This window comes from Lemur catta, chromosome 1 (genome assembly GCF_020740605.2).
Source record: "Lemur catta isolate mLemCat1 chromosome 1, mLemCat1.pri, whole genome shotgun sequence".
In the NCBI taxonomy this organism is placed as follows: Eukaryota; Metazoa; Chordata; class Mammalia; order Primates; family Lemuridae; genus Lemur; species Lemur catta.
Window position 1 is genome coordinate 139,689,783 of NC_059128.1, and position 12,935 is coordinate 139,702,717.

Genomic DNA, 12,935 nt, shown 5'->3' on the forward strand with positions numbered 1-12,935 from the left:
TTGGGACTTCAGGGCTCAACACGGGACAGCGCTGGGCAAACGGGACAGTCGCTCAGCCGAGCGGCTTTGGGGAGGCAGAGCTTAGGACAGGCCCAGAGGACAGTCCAGGGCCGTGTGGGGCACCGGTGAGCAGCCCGACACCTCCGCCCCTTAGCAGAAGGGGAAACTGAGGCACCGCGAAGGCCCCGGGGAAGGCCCTTTCCCCGCCCTCCGCGGTTTCCCCCAGGCCCGCTCCCGCCCAGGCCGGCTCCTTTGTCCCGGGCCGCGCTCTTCCTGCCGCCGCCTCCTCCTCCTCCTCCTCCTCGCCTCGGGCCGGGCTGACGCGGCCGGGAGGAATGCGTTTCCGGAGGGAGAGGGCGGCGGCGGCAGCCTCGGGAGCAGGGTCGGCCGCGCGGAGGAGGCGGTGCCGCGGGGTCGTTTCCTGCCGGGAGGTGGCTCAGGGCGGCCGAGTCTCCTCCTCCCGCCCCTGAGGAGGAGGAGCTGCCGCCGCCGCCCGCCGCGCCCGAGACCCGGGAGGCCGCGCCAGCCCGCGGGAGAGGCCGAGCGGGAGCCGCGGAGCAGCAGGCCGGAGCCGAGCGCCGGGGCCGGACGCCGCCCGGAGAAGGTAGGGGCTGGCGGGCCTCCGGCGGGGGGCAGGCCGCGGCCTCCGGGCTCCGGTGCGCGGCCGGGCCGGTCCCTTTGTGCCGGGCGTTGCGGCGGGGCTGGGCCGCCCGGCGGGTGGGGGTGGGGCGGGATTCCAGCCCTCGGGCACCGGGGAAGTCGCGCTTGCGCCCGCCCGCCCCTCTGCCCCCTCAGACCTTCCTGCGGCCCCCGCTGCCCCCTCCTCCGGCGCGGGCGGCCCCGGGAGAGTCGCCGCCTGGGCGCTGTCACGTCGGGGCAGTGGGGGGGGGGGGCGTATGGAGAACCAGGGTCCCCGACCGGCCACCCAGACACCTGCCATTTCTAGCGACCGTGACCTGTCTTGTGGCCTGAGCGCTGAGGTAGCGTGTCAGCCCCGCGCCCGCAAGTCCACGCCGGATCCGGTGTGTGCAGCTGAGGGAGCGGCTCCGGGCCGCGAGGACTCGACGTTTTAGGATTTTAAACGCTCCAGGACGGATTCTGGCCCTTTGTGTCTCTTTCCATCGCTGGCTGCCTTTTTTTTTTTTTTTTGAGCAGCGCCGAGCCTGGCCGTCAGCGCCCGCGGGCGCACAGTCGCTCGTCCTTCGCTGTCCAGGCGGCGAGCGCGGCCGTCGGGCCCGCAGGGGTGCTGGGCGGCCCGAGCAGGAGTTGGGAGCCGCGGGGCAGAGGAGGCGCAGCGCGGCCCGGGCTTCCCCCCTCGCAGTGCCCGTGAGCCCGGGCTGCTCGCGGTCTCAGCCGCGGTCCCTGCACGGGCGCCCCGGGACGGGGGCGAAGGTCGTGGCCGGCCCAGCGTCAGGCCCCCCGCGAGGGTTAGAGCCGGGCCTGGGCCCGACATCGCTTTACTGCCTGTCATTTCTTATGCTTCTTACTAAGTTGGACTTATGAGAATCCTCATATTTGATGCCTAAGCAATTTTTATTTCATCCAGTTCATGCTTTGGAGTCAAAACCTAGCTAGCACTCATTGGTCTGATCATTAGTAAATTGTATTCTCTAATCCTCTGTTTCCTCATCTAGAAAGTAGGAACAAGAATACCTACACTAATAAAAAACATTATTATAACAATAGGGAGGGTCATGCTTAGTTCTAGGGATTTTATCTAGGCATGTATTATCTCATTTAATTCTGGAGCCCATCTAATGAAGCAGGTACTGTTTTTATCCTCAGTTTACAAATGAAGAAACAGAGGTACAGGGACCGTAAGGAATTCGCGTGTGGTCATCATCCCGGAGACCCTGGAGAACCCATGGGGTCTGGCTCCAGAGCCTCTGTTTGGGCCACAAGTCACCTTCCTAGGTGTGGTCTAGTTGTGAAAATCAAATGTAAAATGTAAAACTCCTGGCTTAGAGTAGATGCTCAATAAATATTGACTCCTTTTCCTCCCTTCTTGGTACGGTAAAAAGATTTTTAAGATAGCTCAAAATGTAATTGAGAACGTTATTAGTAAAGTTTCTTTGAGCCAGCATTCCAGGTAGATATTTAGGTGGGCAGTTATTTAGGTTGTTAGTTACTTTTTATTGTTGTTTTGATGATACAAAACTAACTCATGTGAGATGAGTTTTGATTAGACATCTTGCTTCTACTGCATACACCCCTTGCAGTACCTTGTATAATAGACTACTTTTGGAAATGATTAAGGAGTTTTAGTCAGAAGTTACATATTCTACATTTGTGGACATCAGGGCCCAGAGGGAACAGGCCTTACTTAAGAGTTCGTTATAATTCTCGTAGTTGTAAATAATTTTGGTTCATTGATCAATATTATACTGAAGATGATGAAGTGATAAGTGGAAAACAGATTGGTATTTTGATTACATGCATTTGGGGAGAAAGCTGTTTTACTTATCCAAAAATTGAGTATGAAATGGAGGTTTTGTATTAAGAATGCTACTTAAAAAGACCCGGAATATGGTTAATGCTTCTGTAGACAGATGGCAAATAAACTTCAATTTAACTTATCTATGTTGGCTTCACAGACTTACAATTTTTAAGTATTTATGATATTAGTCTTTTTTTAAAGAATGTGAAGTCTATGTTAAGGGTATTTTTTGATCAACATTCTGTACATGAAAAATATGGAATTAATAATTTTGAAAACCACTGGATTTAGTGACTTTATCAGGCAGTTTTCTTAACTTTCTGGCCAGTGTAAGTTAAATCTGCCCTAAATTATCATCACTGAATGAAAATGTAGTTCTACATTGATAAATTCCTAAGTCTAGGAGTGACACTGGGGACATCTGGTTACTTTGTAATGATGAAAAGTAATCAAACAGTTGAATGTTGTGCTAGTTTTCATAACAGTTTTCCCCACTCTGCATGGAGAGTTAGTATGTGTATGGTTGTATTTGGAATCCTAGAGCACGATATTGTGTAAATATGTAAACATCTGAATTACTGTATTAGTGTTTATTCTGACTTACGTTGTATGTTCTGGGAGTTTTGTTTGAGTCACAGAGTAGGGATGATAAGACTAGGGGAAAATACGTTAGTCTTCTGGATCCTAAAATAGTAGCTGTACCAATGGCTGTAGAAAACTAAAAGAATATTACCATATGTTCTTAGGTTAAAGGAGGTGCAGGCCATAGAACTCATAATATTGCAGCCTTAGAATATTTCAGTAGGTAGGTGAAAAAAATGTGTTTCTTTTTCAGGAACTGTGTGTAAAAAGGAGCCAAACTATACTTTGTAAATGGATATTTATAAGACAGTGAACTTTTATTTATAAAATAATGTGGTTATTTAGAAGTCAGCTAACTTTAAATTTTATTTTTGGTTTGTGGCTTTAGAAGATAGGGTTGACTACATTTAGCAATATGCTTAAGCATGTGTATATTACCTCATCATGAAATGTGTGTGTGTATGAGAAAAGAAACTGTGTCAAATACATATATAAACACACATATTACAAATATGTATGCATGTATATGTTTCTTATAGGACCAATCTCATTATACAAATTCTCCAAAGCACATGTTCTTGGCTCCCAGCGAGGTATAAAATGACTTACTGGAAGAAGTCAGAAAATTTTAGGCTTACTATTTTTTACATATATGTATGTGTATATTTACATCTCATCACTCTAAAGTTTAAACTTTTCATTATGATTTAAAATATCTTACTATATGGCCAAAGACGTATACCTGTATTTTAATTTATACCTGTATTTTAATTTATAAGTAAACATGCATATATTTTGGGTACATGCATGCCAAAAACTCTTTTGTGATGAAGGTGAGTGATCAAAAAATTTTGGAGATCCGCAGTATAGAGGATGATTTGGGTGGAGGTACAAGAACCTACTGTATTTAGGAGAGAGAATTGATAAGACTTGGTGTCTGAGGTGAGAGAAATGACAGAAACCCCAGTTGGCACAGGTTTATGGCCAGGCTGCATGATTCTCGAAGGTAGGCGGTGTGACCACAAGGGGGTGGTGCTGGTTGGCTGGAGAGAGGGGACAAGATGACTTTGTCATGTCGAGGTTTTTTAGGGTGACTATGGGACATTGTAGAGATGTCTAGAGTGCAGTTGAATACACAGAGTGGGAGCTAAAATGAAGTCCGGCTGGGAGATTTAGATTTGGGAATTCTTAGTCTGTGAGTGCTAGCTGAAGAAGCTGTGGCACATGAAAATACAAAGGAGAGTTTTGAGTGGAAAAGGAGCCAGAGAGAGAACCTGGGAATACTTAGGAGTCAAAGGTGGGCGGAGGAAGAAGAATCTAGAAAAGCTTTTTCCTTTGCCAGTGTCTTCTCTGAACTTCTAATTCTTTTGAGTGACATTTTAGTGAGTGACCTGGGTATTTGAGGGTTTTTCCAGTGATTGGTATGTTTGAGGTAAAGTCAGAAAGACTTAATAGTTCACATCCCTCTGTGGTAATTTATTTTCAGGTACATTATTGCAGGAGCAGTTTGTAGTAGAGGCTTCTTGATTGGGAGGCGGGAACCTGAGTTCGGTGCAGGCTCTGCCACTGAAATTCTGTGTGACTTTTGTCAGAATACTGTCCCTTCCAGGGCTTTGGTTTCCTAGGTATATCTGCACTGTAAAGTGGTCTCTGTGTTTCCCCTCGATGCATCATTCTGAGTTGAAAGGCAGCTGCTGCCTGATCTATGCACTGTACAGTACAATTCTTCTCTTTCTGCCACAAGCAGCCACTTTTTTGTACAACCACATTTAGCACTGTCAGCTCTTCATCAGGGTGTAGCTCAGTTGTACATTGCATCTTGGTCCATCCGTATGCTGAGTACCAGTTACCTGAAAAATGCTGGGCTCAGTGTGTATAAATCAGGAAATTGGTGTGTATTGTCTAGTAGGGAAGAGTTGTGTTCAGTTCAGGAAAATGTAACAAAAACCAAAGGATATTTTATACTATATACTGTACCAGATAATATTCTCTAATAGGAAAAAGATCAGCATTCGTTTAGGTGGTTTTGGAAGACTTTGTGGAGGAGATGGGGACTGAGCTTGGAATGGTATGAGCAAAGATTGGATGACAGATGGGTGACATACTCAAAGGACAGTGTAGTTAGAGGGCAGAATCCAGTCTAATTTTGCAAATACTACTTGACCACTTTGTTACCTTTTAAAATATATATATGTAATATATATATTTATGAAGCATATATATGATGGCTTGGATTCTTGCCCTCTCTCCCTAGTCTAGTGAGGGACACAGACATGAAAGCAATTAGTTATAATAGAATTTTGGGTAAAAATAACGCTGTATCATTAAGCATCACTGAAGGTTTGTCATCTGCTGTGCTAGGCACGATCAAGAATATGTTTTGAGACCACAAAGAAAGGAGTAGTTAGTTTATTGTGGTTGCTGAAGAGATGAGGACCAATCAGAGCCAAAAAAAAAAGTCAGAAAGGTACAAGAAAAGTTAGCATTCTGTTTTGTTTAGGCAGCATAGTTTCAGTGGAGTGATGAGGAAAATATTTACGTACAAAATTGGGTATGTACCATTTGAAGTATGGAAGTCACATTTCGATGAATGTATGTTTATAGAAAATATGTAAATAACTTAAGCTTTCATATTCTTTATGATATTGGGAATAGTAATTTATTCTTTCTCCTACATCCAATAATATTTTATGGTTTATGTATGATTTATTTCATCTTATGATTTCAGTGTTTATTAAAGGAATGGTAGTGGAGTCATATTTGATTGTTGGAGGAGGAGGAGGTTGTAGTTTGAAAAAAGCACTCTTAGTATTATAATACTGTATTAGGAAAATGTTACAAGAAGTACAATAAGGAATAAGATTTATGTTTATTATAGAAACATGGGTTAAAAAGATTGAGAAACACTCATTAGTCGCCCAGGGTCTTATTTTAGATGGCCTGACCAGTGAATGAGTTGGAGAGCAAGAATAAGATCAAGTGAATTATTAATATGAGCTGTAGGTCACTATAAAGATATTTGCTGATAAGAGCTTTCACACTCATGGTGTATTTTATCCTTCCAACAATTCTATAATAGACATCAGTTCCAGCTTACTAATGAGTAAAATGAGAAATTGAGTGATTTCTCACTATGTTTGATTTGGTCTTAAAACATTTATTATATGTTTAAAATACTGTGTTCATAGCATTGTGCTTCTACTCCGCCACAGGCTGGAGACGAGATATGACAGGGGATGTGGTCAAAATTAGTTTGATCGAGGAAGCATTTTGGAATGATCTACTTAAATAGTGGATAGAATTATGCAATTTGGGAACATAGCTCACAATTCTCCTCAATTGGAATTATGTGGAACAAGTCTTGCTTTCAAGTGCTTGTCGATACCATTAATCAGGATGGTTAACTTCTTTTGCTACCTCCATTCACAATTATTAATATTTCTGTAAACTTGCCCCAAAGTAAACTTTCTCAACCAAAACAGTTGCTTAACTTACTCTTCTTTCACCTTCATGGGGAAAGGCAAAAAAAAAAAAAAAAAAAATCTACGGACTTAGAAAGTATAAAGAAGGAACCATTTAGTAGGCTGGTTTGAAAAAAAAAATCAGTTACTAGGTAACGTCTTACCTTGTGAGTGAAAGACGCTGGGAAGAATTAAGTTCAGGCAGTTCTTTGTGCTCATGTTGCATCAGCCCATCCTTTGCAGTCTTTGAGTTTATTTTGTGCCCCAACCCCTCCGTGTGAATTTGATGTTTAATTCATTCCCCCTACCCCCACCCCCGTTCTCACATAAGGCCATCCTTTTTTTTGGCGTGGTGGTGGTGGTATACCAGTTGTCTATTTATTGGGTCACCATTGGCTATCATTACATTTCTAATTGGCTTGAATTATTACTTTGAATTCTGTGTGATTTTTCTCAAGTCTGCTCTTCCTGTTTTGTTGGTTTGGTTCCTTGAGTTCATGAGTTCTGTCGAGGGTTCCAACCTGAATTTCCTTCCTTCGCTCTGTGTACTTTTCCTCCAGTTGTGTGGTCTTACGGTTTTTGGTCACTAAAAAATAACATCTATTTGAGATTTTTCTGAATTCCTTGAAGCGCATATGAGTCCATTTAGAAGTTCTCTTATTTCCAGAGATTCTTCACTTCCTTTCACTTTTCATGCTATAGACATCTTTCCTAGGTGTTAAGTTCCCAGCCTTTGCCTCCCCCACCCCCCAAAAGTTTATCTTTTAGGCTATTTGTCCACACGCAGTGTAGCCATTCCCTGTCTTTCCCTGCACTTGTGGACTGGGTGGTGGTGAGGATTGATCTGCCATATTCTCATTTTCCTGGAGAAGGTGGGTTGAGCAGTCTCTAGTGATGAATTTTATCTTCAGTCTGTTACTCTGTCTAAAGTATCTAGCCCTGTTGTGAGCTATTCTCAGATTAAAATTGTTTTGTGAGCCTATAGCTTTGGAGCAGCCAAACCTCTGTTGTTGGAATTTATTAGCCTCAGGCTAATATCATCATTGGGTGAGAAGGGGTTAATGCTTCTTAAAAAGTCTTTTTTCTTCTGGGTGGGAGTAGTGAATTTTTAGAAGATTTTCTAGTTCAGACTTCTCATCTATCTATTTACCATAGTAGGGGAGAGATGTTACATCTCTCGGAGCCTCTTCTCTTTCCTGTCCCCTCTTATTTATTTGTATCCCTCTCCATCCTTTCTGCTAAGTTTTGTTAATCATTAATTCTAGCTTACTATTTGGGCCATAAACACTTCCATAGTCACCACCACACCTCTTCCTGCCAGATAGAAGGGAAAAAAATGTTCAGTTTTAATTTTTTCCTATAAGGGGAAAGGTGCCATGGGAAGAATTCATCCCCATATCTCACCCTCAAATAGTATAGAGTTTAGTAAGATTTCTGTTTCTTCATTCATATTCTTCCCATATTTATTACATTCTATGTGGGATAAAGGGAGGAACCTCATGTTAATTCCCAGTCTTTCAGTTTGGCTCTGTGATGTTGTTTTTCTGGAATGTGTTGATTTTTAAATATTAAAATCTATTTTTGGCCAATGTTTTCCCTTTTAAATGCAGATACAGAAAATAGTGGAACAGACTTGGGGTGAATCCAGCTTTATAATCTTTTGAAGAGAGATTTATGATGTCTCTCAGTATAGAGAGTCTTTTCCACGATCAAGGTGAAAGATTTTAAAAGGCTATGGCATAGATAAAGAAGCATTTGAACAATGAAAATTTTAACTTTTCTTATTAGAAACCTAATTATATAGAAAGCTGTGGCTTTTGAATCACGCCTGGGTTCATATCCCAGCTCTGTCACTTATGGGCACATGGTACGTGTGCAATACATATTTGTTGACTTGAATTTAGTTAATTGTACTGAATCAAACTGTGCCCTTGTACAGAGATTTTTTTTATAGGAGGAAATCTTTTGTGAATTACTTCTTTTTGTATGAGTTGGCGTTTGGGCTCCTTATTTTAAAAGTCTGAAATGAATGTAACTTGCCACATTTTTTTTTAAGTAATTGTTTTCTAAGGTGTGATTATTTAATTTCTACAAATTTTAATACATATACGTTTTCTAAAGATTGTATCTGTACATATAAAAGGAAATGCCAAATGAATTATTTGTAACATTGTTAGAAACAGTAATAAATAATGAGTATTTAAGAGTTTGAATGGAATATAAAACCACACTTAACCTTTATGAATAAGTATGAGTTTACAGTGAAGATTAAAATAATTATACACAATTGAAAACAATTACACATATTTGGATTTGTTAAGCACTAAAATGAGATCATTTGTGGGAGCTGAAGATTATTTATTGTTCAAGGAATGCATGATGACCCCTTACATAAAATCGAATATAACCAAAAAAATTATCTTAGGGTGAAATGCTTTTATAGGAACAAGACACAAAACCTGTGGCTATAGTTATGAGATGTGACAATTAAAATAACTTCTGTTGGCCTCCATTAAGTTTGAATGCCCAAGAAGTAAACTCACAGAACATTATAAGCTCTTTAATTTCTATGCTGTGAGTCAGTTCTAACAGTGGAAGGGTATTCTTTCTTTTAAAATAGCGATTAAGTAGGCTTTCAAAAAATTATAGTTTAATGAAACACAAAGTCAGGTCATAGCCTCTGGATTCACATGGTCTGGTTTCCATTCTACCTGTGCGACATTTGATTCCACATGTGCAAGTTATATAACCTCTCGGCGGTTTCTTGCTATGTTTAATAATTATAACAAGAAACAGGTAGTATTTACAATATGCTAGAGATTGTTTTAAATGTTTTATACGTGTCTACTTAAACATCACAAAGGTCCTATATGGTAGATACTGCCATCTTCATTTTAAAGATGAGGAAACTGAGATGGATTAATTTGCCAACATCGCCCCCCTAGTTAGTGTGGCTCAGGCATTCTGGCTCAGTAGTCCCCGCTCAGTTGTGCAGTGGTGGACACAAGTTGCCTGCCCTCATGAAGCTTGCTTTTTTGTTTTTTGATACTTTAGAATATCTCCAGTTATCTTTATCATCAGTTTCTTCATTTATTAAATATTAAGTAAGACATTATGCTAGATACAGAGGACATGATGAAGTGACTTCTAGAAGCTGATGGATGATTCATAAGGCAGGTCGACCACACACATCTGTAGTAGGTAAGAGGTGCATATGCCTTAAACACAAAACCTTTTAAACAATGATTATTTATGTTTGTTTTATTACATACATGAGGCTGTGTGTGAATCTCCTGGCTTTGTCTCTCCTTCCTCCCCAATTCTTGCCATGATTAGGGGCATCAGGAGTTCCTGCAGGGGATGCTTTTCATACCCTGATCTAGCAGTTTTCTCAACTCTTTCAGCTCTAGTGGCCTTGGAGAGCTGTATTCAAAACCTCCTGTGTCCTCACATCGTCTGGCCTCCCCTTGATTCCAGCCATTGCTGCTGGGGACAATTCTGTGACTCACTGCTGGCTGACTGTATCTTGCCTCAAGTGCCTCACACTTTAGCTTTTCGCCCCACCGGGGCTTCCCTAGGGAAGCAGCATCCTCTGGGTACCTGCACTGCAGTTCTGGGAAGCCTGGGAAGTGTGGGAGTGTTAGGAGGGGCAGCCTTTCATCTGTAGGGGGCTGGCGTTGATGAAGATATTCTCCCTGTTGACCCCTGCTAGACAGGCTTTCTATATACTTCTCAGAAGTTTTCAGCAAGATCAAGACCCCAGCCCCCCGTCTGGTAAATGAAGTACCCTTATATTGGCTTTTTCTCGTTTTCTTGGCTCACTCTCTTCAAAGTACCTCTCTTTTCCTGGGGTCACCCTCCAAATAAACTGCCTGCATACCAGTTCTAGTCCCTGGCTGTGCTTTGGGACAGAGCTCTAGCTAAAGCAGTGACCTAGTACTGTATCTTCAGTTCTGCTTTTCTCCTAAGATTGCCTGTCTGTGAAATGTTAAACTCCCAGCTGTCTCACTTTCCAGCTCTTCTCACTTCCTCGTTTATGTGGTCCCCTCTCCTCTCACCTGTCTCTTGTGATCTCTGGTCCTTTGACTTTTTCCTCTTCTTTTTTGGTAACTTTTTGTTAGCACTGCAATTTCTTTGCACCCTTGTTCTTCCTGTACCTGCCCTGCAAACCAGTGGGTCAATTCAGTGACCTCCAGTTGCAGTCGGAGGACACGTGGGAGGTTTTCTCAGAGATTTGAGCACTTCTACAATAATTTTTTTTAATTTATGCTTTCATGTTAATAGATAATAATAACCAACATCTGGATTATCTGGTTGACCACTTTGTAATCCAATAATATTATCTCAGTATATCTGTTTGGATTTGTAAATTAATTTTGGTGTCATAATATATACAAGCCATGCACATGAGGCATTTTATATCTGTCTTTAAGTTGGCTTAAATATACTTAAAAGAATTGAAAATTAAGTTATCCCTAGGGTAACTACAGGAGCCATTTTCTATTTAGAGAGGGCAAGCACATTAACTAATTCTGAGAAACTCTTCTTTCCTGAGTTTCTGAGTAATGTCAGAGAAAAACGTCATACACTTTAATGTAGTTCAGCCAAAATTTTTGAGCATTGACTTTGTGCCAAGCACTTCTAGGTGCTATAGCCATGAGTAAGACACACCAAGGACCCGCTTTCTTGGAGCCTAGAGTCCGTTAGGGAAGACAGGTATTAACAAGTAGTTAAAATTGAAGTGAGTGTTACACATGTGCCTTTATAAATTAGAGTACCTGCTGGCCCTCAGCGTTGCTTTATGATCCTGTTGCATCTTCCTGGTTTTCTGCAATCCCGAGCCCTTCCTCCTCTTCTCCCAGCAGTTGTCTTTGCTTCCTATATCATTTTCCTTCCTGTGTCTTGTTTATTTAAAAGTGATGGTTATTCTATATTCCTCTCTTCCCCTACCCTTCCTTATCCAAGCAAACTGCAGATCCCTCCTGGCTACCTCTTCATCCTTCGTTTGTCTTCTTGCCTGTTGCTGTGCCCTGAATTTAGATATTTGTCACCTTTTACTTGAATCTTTGCACTAAAGTCTGTATTTGTCCTCTAGCTTCGATCTTGCCACCCATCCTCTTCCCCACCGATTTGCCTCCTTGTGTATGTAGTCATGTTACTATCCTAACCAAATTTTTTCAGTTTCTCTCATATTTATAGAATGGAATCTCAACCCTTCTAGCACGGATGGCATTTAAGGCTCTCTGGAACCCAGCTCCTCCTGCCAGCCTGGTCTTGGTTCCTGTTATTTCCATCTCAATTTAAGTCGCAGAAACACTTAAGTACTTCAAGATTCTTTTTGGCATTTATAATGTTTTAAGATTTTAAATAATATAGTTTATACTTACGATAGGAAATTACAAGGATCTAATAATCACTCATTATCCCACCAAGATAGAACAACAAAAACATATAAATATATTTTTCTAATCTTTTGTCTATAAAGAGAGAAAATGTGAGACAAAGAATTCCAATTCGGGGTGGGGTAGGGAGAGGCACCCAAATGTATATGTTGAGAAATAAGATTTGGGAAGAAATTATTCTAATTCTTCTCAGGACTCCATGGTTATGCACGTGCAAACTTTTGCCTGGAAAATCTCCCCACTTGTCTTCAATTCTAGCTAAAACATCACTGTCTCATGAAGCCTCTGAACTGGTGCGGGCAGATTTCAGTGTTTCTCAGTGTACTGTGTCCTTGTTTGTTACTGAAATCATCACATCGTGTTTTCATTATTTGTGTTTTTGTCTTTGAACGGAACTGAAAGTTCCCTGAGATAGTGACCTTTGTATTTCCAGATATGGTACAAAACCTAATGTAGGGGGACAAGGGCGATATACATAACCTAAACATTTGTACCCCCATAATATGCTGAAATTAAAAAAAAAAAACACCTAATGTAGTTGCCTGAGGAAGAACCTCTAGAAAGGTAGGGGAGAAACCAGTAGAGGCCAGGGGAATAGAGTGTGTTGAGAAAGCATCATGAATAGTATTAAATGTTAGCTCTGTGTAAATTCTTTGGGACTAAACGGATATATTCCTTCAAGTACATATTGTAGGCAGTAGAGAAACTTAGGAAAGAATGCATGTGGAGGGTAAGGTAAGACCTGGAAAGAGTCTTCTGCAAGGGAAGTGTCACATGCACGGTAGGGAGTGGACGCCAGTTATACAGTCATGTGCCGTGTAATGATGGTTTTGGTCAACAATGGACTGCATATACTACGGTGGTCCCATACGATTATATTGGAGCTGAAAAATTCCTCTTGCCTGGTGACTTCGTAACACTGTAACATAGCATTACTAGTGTGTTGTGATATTGGGGTAAACAGACCTACTGCACTGCAGGTCCTATAAAAGTGTAGCATATACAATTATGTGCAATACATAATAATAAATGACTATGTTACTGGCTTATGTA

General features: G+C 41.7%; 1 protein-coding gene across 2 annotated transcripts in view; it reads left to right on the plus strand.

Moving 5' to 3' along the window:
- The first annotated feature begins 389 nt into the window (after positions 1-389).
- The window catches only part of ITGB1 (integrin subunit beta 1), a 41,157-nt gene continuing 28,611 nt past the window's right edge, over positions 390-12,935 (plus strand). Inside the window, exon 1 of one of the 2 annotated variants that reach the window (XM_045535911.1) lies at positions 390-604. The gene's annotated coding sequence lies outside the window, so the exon portion shown is untranslated. The remainder of the gene's footprint in view (positions 605-12,935) is intronic. The other variant, XM_045535919.1, reaches the window with a different exon arrangement.